Source organism: Rhipicephalus sanguineus, chromosome 3 (genome assembly GCF_013339695.2).
Source record: "Rhipicephalus sanguineus isolate Rsan-2018 chromosome 3, BIME_Rsan_1.4, whole genome shotgun sequence".
Classification (NCBI taxonomy): domain Eukaryota; kingdom Metazoa; phylum Arthropoda; class Arachnida; order Ixodida; family Ixodidae; genus Rhipicephalus; species Rhipicephalus sanguineus.
This window is the reverse complement of record NC_051178.1, coordinates 158,524,919-158,535,289: the sequence shown is the minus strand read 5'-3', so window position 1 is coordinate 158,535,289 and position 10,371 is coordinate 158,524,919. Positions and strand designations below refer to the sequence as shown.

At 45.0% G+C, this 10,371-nt stretch overlaps 1 long non-coding RNA gene across 2 annotated transcripts; it reads left to right on the top strand.

Moving 5' to 3' along the window:
* Nucleotides 1-8,863, top strand: LOC119387589 (uncharacterized). 2 transcript variants are annotated; one of them, XR_005182531.1, is made up of 4 exons: nucleotides 1-65; nucleotides 3,623-3,750; nucleotides 5,361-5,543; nucleotides 8,207-8,863. It is a non-coding gene; the product is annotated as an uncharacterized LOC119387589 (long non-coding RNA). The 2 variants fall into 2 exon arrangements; XR_005182532.2 differs by lacking the exon at nucleotides 1-65 and adding an exon at nucleotides 1,276-1,339.
* Nucleotides 8,864-10,371: the final 1,508 nt, after the last annotated feature.

The following is a 10,371-nucleotide window of genomic DNA, read 5'->3' as shown; positions in this document are numbered from 1 at the left end:
GCTGCCTGAACGTTGTGGCTGCCCGTTTCAGTTGAGCCAAACCTGTCACTACGAGGGGCGACCTGGTGAGTTACAGCTCTCTAATGTCCCGTTCGCTGCCTCTTTCGCGACTTTATATAAATTTCATTGTACAGCACACATGTTCTTGGGTGTACGAGTTTATTGGTTTCCAGAACTTAAGGGAACTGACTTTGGACATCCAGAAGCAGATGGACGACATTTGTACGTAACGATATGCAGCGCTTACTTCGGTAACAACGCAGATTGCTTAGAGAAAGCATGAGATCATCCCGGAAGATGGCTCTTGTAATTAACTTACTGTAAAAGGGTCTATTCTTGATAGGTAGCCAAGGAGCTGCTAAATAGCGAGAAATAAGGTTATGAGGTGGTTTGAGTGCTAGTAAACTTTCAATACTGGCATAAAAGATACTAAAATCATCATCAACGACAGAACGGAACATAAAAGATGAATTTTAGAAAAGAGAAAAGATATGTATTGTTGTGAAGAAAAAATTCTTTATGCTCATGGAAATTTACCCACCAGAAACCCTTTTATGTATTGTTTTTTTTTTCTTGCGTACAAACACCTAATAAAAAGAGTTAATTCATATTAACCGACGCGGCTGGCCTTGAAAATCGGCTGCGATTCTACTATGTTCAACTTTCATATAGACAAGCTGAAAAATAGGAGATCAATGCGGGGTGTAAAATATAGAGGAGATCTTACGGCACACACTCGTTAAAAAAAGGCTGTAAAGAGTTAGTGACTGCAGCATTTATTACCACATATTAACCCATATTTAGTACCTCATATTACTATGTGTCACTCACGTTTTACTTGTACGGAAAGATATGAGAAGTACTAAACCTTGTCATTAACACTCAACCTGTCAGGGTTATTAAAGGTTACTGCTTGCGTACGTGGAGTGGCCGTACTGTGTGGTGTGAAAATGCCAAGGGCACACATAAACGAAGCAAATGAAGGCCTATTGTTTGTTAATTGTACTTCACTTGTGCTAGTATCCGCACCAACATGGTAATGACAGTTATGGTAGTCAGGTTACTAACATTCTATTACTACTTCCCTGTAGGTAGCAACAGTAAGTAGTAACTTTTATGGTAGTAAAGTTACTAACTTGACAGTTACTACCTGCGGTTACTACATATAGTCAGGGAACGTTGGGACAAGCATTTAATGCCTCAAAGTTAGTAAATACTACTACTTTGTTTTAAAGAGTGTGTTTCAAATGATGTTTCTTTTGATATTTCTTTTTAGGAACTACATTTACAATGATAACGATGAAGCTCTGCATTTTGGTGCTCGCAACGGTCAGTTACGGTGAGTTTTTGGCGCACATCAATATGATTTCTCTTACTTCAAGCTAGTTTTACAGTTACGAAAACATGTGCCATTCTTGGGCGATTGACCTACGAAGCAAACTATACATACAATGCAGAGGTAAAAGGTTTACTGCGCTATGTATTAAGTTGTATAACAGGCCCTGCGGAAGCAGGGTCTTGTGCAGAAATGTGCTCGATACGTTGTTGAAACGCATGCTGAAAAAAATTCCCGCATACACTGTTACGAGTGTATGAATTTCGTTTCCGTTTAATATACTTCTTTCGATGCAGTAGCTGCTCGCATGTGTCTACGTTGAGCTAAACACAAGAGAAGCGCGAGTGCTAGCCTTCACTCTACATATATTCTTACAGGTAGACATGCGAATCAGGGGCGTAGCCAAGGGGGGGGTTGGGGGGTCCAAACCCCCCCCCCCCCCCCGAAATTTTTCAGTTTTGCTTGCATATATATACACGCACACATACAAACGCAAGCACAAACATACATAGAGCATGGTTGAACCCCCCCCCCCCCCCCCGAAAAAAATTTCTGGCTACGCCCCTGATGCGAATGAAGCAACGTTTTAACGCGATAGCGTTAGAGAGCTCGTGCCGCAGAAATTCCGGTGTCGGCGTCGGCACCGTTGGTTGTGAGCGAAAAATCGTCCGTGACCGAAAAATCGAGAAAGAAGCAAATAAAACAAACAATAAATATCTTTGGTCCCATTGAGGATCGAACCCGGGCCGTTTGCGTGGCAAGCAGGTGGCCTACCACTAATCCACGATGTCTTTTGCAGCTGCTTCGGAAAAAACACTACATAAATGCCATGTAGTGGAAGGAGCCTCCTCAACGCATTTTGTTCGGCAGGTGTCACGACGAAAACGAGCCCACTCGGCGATTTGTAGGCGCAAAGGCGAGGCCATCAAACTACGTCGAAAAAGGCCGGGATAGTGCAGCCATCGCCGCTAAAAACACACACGAACTTTCAAACAGCTCTAAATATGGACAACTATGTCCATCTAGCAGACAACATATCAAGCGAACTCCGGTTTTCTAGAGGAGGCGTTGATCAAATAAACAACAAACGCTAGATAATGTGCTCCCATCTGTGAGGCATTGTGAGAAATATGTCTCTACTCTTTATCGCCTCCGAGATGGCAAGCGCGCGGCGTATATCTTGGAGGCCATGCGACTCTTGCTTTAGATCAAAAATCTGCACCATTCGCGCGCGCGCATGTGTTTCTGTGTGCGTGTGTGTGTAACAATACACATTAATAAGTATGCACTTAGCGGTTGAAGTACGCACTCGGGGCCGGATTTCGCTATCGCGTTCAACTCTTAAAGGCAAAGCTTAAGGGTCCCCCAATTTTTTTTCTCGTCACCTCCGTCATTTGTTTCTCACTACACATAGGTGCACAAACCGACAATAATCGCTGGGGTATTAAGTCCCGAAACCACGATATGATTATGAGTGACGCCGTGGTGGAGGGCTTCGGAAATTGCGACCACCTGGAGTTGTTTAACGTGTTCCTAAATCTAAGCACACGGGCCTCTAGCATTTAGCCTCCATCGAAATGAGGCCTCCGCTGTCGGTATTCGACCCCGCAACCTTCGAGTCAGCATTCAAGCACTATAACCACTAGCCCACGGCGGTAGGTGCGCACCAACCCGAACTACGCACGACTGCAAAAACATATTCTAAAGCTATTCGCAGTGTTCAGCATAATAGTCAAGGCAGCAATAGCCTGTCGTGAAAGGTACTCATGGACTTCTTCCTTAAAATCCCAAATTCCCTTTATGACAGCGCTCGCAGCAACGTGATAATGTGTTTGCGTAGAAACCTCTCTCAGCCGACATATCACCCACAGATTACGAAATAACAGCTGACATTTAACAATGATAATGCATAGTGCAGCGCCTGTCGAGAGATAGAGAGAAAGCTAAAGAAAAGAGAGAAAGGTCAACAGAGGAAATCGCCAGTCGGCTACGCTTTAAGTGGGAAGGGAAATTGTGGTATGATAAAATTATAGAGAAGAGGAGTCTCTGAACACACTACAAAGTCAATGAGTTGACTAAATCTGACGCGAACGTAAGTGCACTGCAGTTTATCCACGCCTCTACATTACGATTTCCAGAGCTATTAGGTACCACAAGTCCACTTATGAACACAAACTACGGTGACTATCAGCAGTCCGATTTTTCTCCGTAGTGATAACATCGCATTAAAAAACTGTAAATGCTATGTACTGACGGTAATCTCATTTGTTGTGTGTACCCAAACAGTGTCGTCATCGAGCGTGAGTGATGCGAATACTTTCGTGGACACCATCTTCAAGGAACGTGTGCCACAGCTTGTGAGGGGATCGCCGCGGCTTTTTCCCTACGCTGCCATCGGAGACTTCAGCTTCACGGTAGAGTCGCTGCAAATACTGTTACTATTCAATGGGGTCGCGTAATCCACATTGAAATCAATATGTACCAAACTTACATGCTTAATGAAGACGGGGAGACAAGTATAGCCGTTCCTTCGAAAGCCTTTGTTGACTTGTTCATCACTTCCTCCTCGTCACTGCTTACTTATTGCGTGTCCGGCCCGGTGTATTTCTCTCTTACACACAGTGCGTACACGTCAAGGACATGTTGTTTGCATATGTACACATTTCGTATTCGTTTCGTTTTGGAACGTTCGGTTTCGGTGCACGAAACAGGACAGAGGTCAGCTTTCCGTTGTCGAACAGCTAGCATCTCTATACAATTGCGTGAACCGAAGCCTAACACACGACCAACGTGTACCGGATTCCGCCCCCGATTCAGAAAATGCACTGTGAAACTCATTTAAGCCAGTCGGTAATACCATAGCCGACGACAAGAAAAGTATACGGATTGTTACAAGGGGGTATTTACGCCATTTGATAATATCAGTCCGCCACGTCAACACTGGCGACTAAGCTGACAGAAATGAAAAAAAAAAAAGCTGCGGAAAAACAAATATTCAACAAGAGACGCACTCGCATGTTTTCCTGTTGTAGAACTAGGAAACCGTCACAAAATCGATGTCGTTAAAATATTATACGGTCCCAATGTGACAAAGCTTTTATTGTTATGTTTACTGTCGATACTGTAAAACATTCATGTTATTAGTATTCTTATTTTAATACAAGTGACTCTTGCACACAAGGGCGCAAACGTAAAACCGCAGGGGCTCCTTTTCATCTCTTGAATCTTCGCTTAAAACTTTTCGCTTACTTATGTGGGTAATAAGCCATGTTATCCCTTTCAGCCCTGGATTTTTTATTTTGGTCGGAGACATTTTTTGTGTTTGTTTTCCTAATAGTTATGACCTCAGAAGATCACAAACGAAAACTTGAGCCAGTGGTGCAATTATTCATGGATTTACAGACGTGACATCAAATTAGGTCATCAGGGCTCAGCGGTTGTGAAATGAGAAAAATGGCATCTTTTTTCCCGCTATTCACTAGAGTACACAAAATGTGAACCACGTCTCATTTTTCAATGTGATACTCATTGAAACAGCTTCGGTACGTCGACCCGAAAATTGCGCTTAGCCGCCTCAGCTGACCCGCCTCGGCGTCACCCATGACTTCGGTCAAGCTTCTTCTTCACTACGGCTCCCAGCTCCGCAAGCATGTCACTATTTTGGTGTCAAACGCAGTGGGGATCATTGAAGAATTATTCCCCCAAGGATGGCCAGTTTTGGTTTCATTTCCGAGGTGCTAGGGGAAATGTTGTGTCATGGTGTCAAATGACACCGCCAGGGCCGAAAGGGGAGGAGGTATGAGCCCAATAGCTGATGTTGTATTGAGAAGAAGGTCATGTTAGTTGTATCATTTTTAGGTATATTTAACTGCATTGTTTCATGTCGTTCGTCTCTGCAACACAAATGAGTTAAAAGCTATCGGAACCAGCTACATCTGCTGTGCCAATTTGTTACTGGGTTTCACTTGAGAGCAGGTGAATGACACAATCTGTAAGTGTTTCTCGTATGACGTATACCCGGCAGGTACCTAAGAACAAGCTCACCAACCGTGACCTGACGGTGAACATGACACATGGTGAGGTTAGAGGCCTGGACACTGCTCTGCAACGGTAGGGAGACTGTCATGCGCCCATCTTCCATGACGGACTGACCATCTTCGCCTGCAACCTTACCATGCAAGGACTTAATATTACCTTCTCTTCGCTGGTACGTTGCTTGTGTTCATGTGTCTGAAAAACCCGTCTCTGATAACTTGAGGTTTGACAATCGCGTTTACGAGAGAGCCCGTGCTCTAATGGACGATTGATTGCACAACATCTGTGGGACGCAAGTGAGGAACACACACACACACACACACACACACACACACACACACACACACACACACACACACACACACACACACACACACACACACACACACACACACACACACACACACACACACACACACACACCGGAGCGCATTTTCTCAACTTTTCCGAGCCGAGTGCGCGGTGGCATCTTCAAGAGCACTAAACTGTTCTTGAACTTTAAGGGTCTTTCCCATTAATTCCTGATAAACGTCACAATTTCAGTTGCAAACTAAGTCTAACGAAATTGAGCGGATGATGCGGAGACCAGTTCAGGAAAATTTAAATTTATAAATATTGCTGTGTCGTTTCAACGAGCAAACTTTGTGTCCGTCCATCTGTCACGTAAGACATTCGCTATAAAAAAAATAGATGTACAAAACAAAATCAATTTTCTTGGAAAGGCTGGGTTTCGAACCTGGGCCCGAAACTCCTAAGTCGAGTGTCTTACTCACTCACCCAAATACACACACTTGCAGAACGTGAATATATCTGAACCATACATAGATATATAATGAATACGCTATACCGGCGCTACAACACAAAATGTAAAAGTAGAACACTTTGCATGACGGCTGCTTTGAAATATTTCATCGTGGGGGTAATGAAACCTTTCTGTTGGACAAGATATGAAGCAGACATGGATTATAGCACGCATGCATCAGGGAAATTCCGATATTACGCAAAATTAAATGTCAAACACGCATTTCACCCGCCGCGGTGCTCTAGTGGTTATGGTGCTGAATTGCTGACCCGAAGGTCTCGGGATCGAAACCCGGCCGCTGCGGCCGCATTTAGACGGAGGCGAAACGCCAGAGGTCCGTGTACTTATATCCAGGTGCACATTAAAGATCCGCAGGTAGTCGAAATTTCCGGAGTCCTCCACTACGGAACGCCTCATAATCATATCGTGGTTCCGGGACGTGTAACCCCAACAAGTGATTAAACATGCTTTTCGGTGGTCGTGGCACGCGGTTTCTGTTCGGATGTCCCAGTCACTGACGAGCTCTAGAATGAAGGCGCTAAAAAGAAGACGAAATACACTGTGCCAATGCCGCCCAACAACAACAACAATGTTCCAGGGAAGACCGCGCTCACAGCTTACTCTAAAAAAACTGCAGTCTTAGTCACCACTTACGTAACTCTAAAATAAGATTCTGCGTACAGTTTCTTACTTAATAAATTTTAGTGGAATTTTAATGAGTGAAAAGAGGATTTTAATCAATCAACTTTCCTGCAACACTAGTGGAACCGGCTATGTGGAACCGATACCCAGAACCGAGCAGCAGTTCGCCGCAGTGTGGGTTTGATTCGTGAATACATTATAACTCGATAATGTTGAAGAGCTCGTTTTGGAGAAATTCGGGTGTCGTTGTCGGCGTCGGTGTCGGTGTCGGTGTCGTTAGTAGTGAGCAAAAAATTGGCGTTGTCCGCGAGCGAAAATTTGAGATAGGTGCAAATAAAAAAATAATAAAAATGTTCGGTCCGGGTGAGAATCGAACCCAGGCCTCCTGCGTAGCAAGCAGGTGTTCTGACACGGAGCCACGCCCTGAAGTGCTCGAAACTTCATCGTAAAAAAAACACTCTAAGAATGTCATGTAGTAGGTGGAGTCCATTTAACGCAAGTAATATTTTGCGGCAGAATCGTGAAATCGCACCAGGCGTCAAAACATGCGAATTGTGCAGCGAGTGGGTGGTTGAAAGCGGCTCATCATTACAAAATGTGCAGCTGCGCTAGTGCGCGTGGCACCTTACGGAAGCGTAATGGATGCTTCGCCAATTTGCAAAAGAAAGAATTATGGCGTAGTGGGCACTTAGCAACTGTACTTGCAGTAGACATTCTACGATAGTTTGAAACGCCAATGTCACGCGCAGTAATGTTCCTTTCCTAGCGGCACGGCTGAAGGAGATGAGCACGGGCCCCGATTACGCTATCGCGTTCTACTCTTCAAGGCGAAGCTCAAGCGTCCTCCTAGTTTTTTAGGCAACAAGTTCACTTCACAGTCTGACATCTGCGTAGTCAGGCGCACAGTGTCCTATACACACGTTCATTCTTCGGTTTTAGAACGTGCGATTTCTGCGCACATTCGATTCTGGACAACTGTTGCAGTCGGACATCTGGGCTCGTATTCACGAAAACGTCTTACGCTAAAAATTTTCCTGAGCGAATATTTTTGCCATTCACGATGCGGGACATATAACTAGCGAAGCCTGCTGACCAATGAGAAAAAGCACTTACGAAAGAGAAGTTTTGTGAATTCGGCCCCTGACTTCTGGCCAACCCCGTGAGCGGAAGGCGAACTCAACGAAGGTCGAACGTGTAGAGATTCCGCCTCAGGCACTCCTAACAGCCACACATGAGTATTATCCAATGAACAGACTCTGAGATAAGTGACATAGGGATTTCAAATACATGCAGTGTTTAATCGTATGCATTGATGTATCATATACCGGAACCTGCTCGAACGCTGAAGAGTGGGTAAGCTAATCATTTCGTTTAATACTAAACGCATGCAGGCAAGCGGAGACTCTCTGTTCTCCATTTGGAAAACCATCTGGGTGAACGTAGCGGTGACGGACAGTACAATTCAGTTCGAAGCTAAAGCTCCCAGCGACCACGAGGGCGGGTCCGTCCGCGAATTCGTCCTCCATGACTGGAAGCTCGACGTCACGGACGACAGCAACCTGAACCTCAACGAGGGCCGCCGCGAGAAGTTCAAGGAAGAAGTCGTGGCTAAAGTCAAGGAAGGGCTACGACCCATTTTATTTGAATACCTGTCGCTTCTCTGCCGTGCTGTAGAGATGTATAGGAACACTGGCGACTCATATTAAGTCCAATGTGTGAGATCGTTACTGTTGCCGAATTAACCTCGTCTGAGTGATGACACGAATCAAGCAGTCTCTTTTCATTCAAAGCGCAGGTATGCTGTTTTGGTCTCCTATGCGAGACACTCAGCATTATTTGTGCAAAGACTTTTAGTATTGCATGAACCCCTCTCCAGTTTATTAAAGGAAATCATGGCCAATTCTTGGCTTGCGCGAGAAAAGTGCCCGCAACTCTGGCAATGTAACCCCACAATGGTGTAGCTGCTAGTCAAAGCAGAGGAGACGCCTCGTTTGCGGCTCCCTAAAATAAAGAAAGCATTCTTTGCAATTCTGATGGTCTGTGGTTAATGTGTGTTCTTTAAAAAACCCGGCAGTCGCTTGCACAATGCCACGTACTGCGCGGCGCAGCAACTTCATATTTTCGACCAGTGCGGCACTGTCGAAAAGCAGCGATCTTTGACCCATATCATTCTAGAAATTATTCTGACTCGGTTGCCATCAAAAGAGGCAACGGCAACGGCATGGTAGTTGCTGTATGCTTCTATTCATGCATGCGAAGTGCATGTAAAGCAATATTTGAAGGCAAACAGCCTTTTATGCCGGTCGAAGGACATTGTCATAATATATTACACACGAACGCACTTACAATACGAGGGGCGTTCGTGAAAGACCTGCCCTAACAACTTCCTATGGACAGGGATGAAATGCCAAAAACAGTTTTTAGTTGGTTTTTTTTTTTGCAAGTGCCACACATGGATACACATTTGTTACATTTGTTCGTGTAACAGCGTGCACATTGTTTGTAGAAGTAAGGCAGTTGCTCTAACAGTCTTAACGTGGCACTCAGATTCGCAAATCAGATTATCATCGTCCGAAAAATGCTTGCACAACAGAAATGGCTTTATTCTTGAAACAGTTGGAGGCTCCAAGGAGCGAGTGTGAGAGTTCTAATGCCTTGGAAGTATAGCGACACGTGAAGTCTTGACTCGGAGTGATATTTCTCGTGCTCGCACTACCTGCGCTTTGCCAGAACTGGACGCCGTAGTCGATCCCATCGGTATAGATGTGCACGTACTTACTGCAGTTCTCGTGCCAAAAAAACAATAAATAAAAATAAATATCCGCAGCATATTACACTCTCTGCAACACTTGAAGACGAAGGCCTGTGGCACGCTCGGTGATGCATTAAGTTATACAGTCGGAGAACGGACTTCTTGCAAGACATGGCGAGCCAAAGTGTGAAAGACACGTATTAAAATAACCTTCACGTTCTCAGTCGAGTGCAGTGTTCCTCCGCGCTCTCCCCTGAAGTTTTCTGCAACTCCCTTAGTGCTGCATTGCCTTCGCCATAATGCCACCTATGAATAAGCGATGAAGTCAACTAATGCCGCACGCTGATGTCATCATATGACGCCGCTCCGCGTAAGCGCTCGCAGTCTTGACTATTTCAGGAAATAAGCAGACTTCAAGAATTGTGAACACGACCTTGTTTTTCTTCACCATTAGGCAAACGCATTGGTTTTCTTTGGCCAGAAATGAGTATCGCTGCGTGAATGAGGGCTGAGCGGCCGAACGAATATCTTTAACAAAGAACACAGCACATCGCTAAATTAGGTGCAGCTTGTTGTTCAGCAGCCCCACGGCCCGACATGGCATGCAAATGACATGCGAAAGGTGGACAAATAAAGTAGTGGTCTCATGAACGAACCCCATATACCAAGTAACTTGCACACCCGTGCCTATTAACATTATCGCGTTTTATTCTTTTGGCGCAAGTCAACTTTTAAGAGCCTTCGTTATGCGCGGGTTCGATTCCCGGCCACGGCGGCCGCATTTAGTTGAGGGCGAAATGCAAT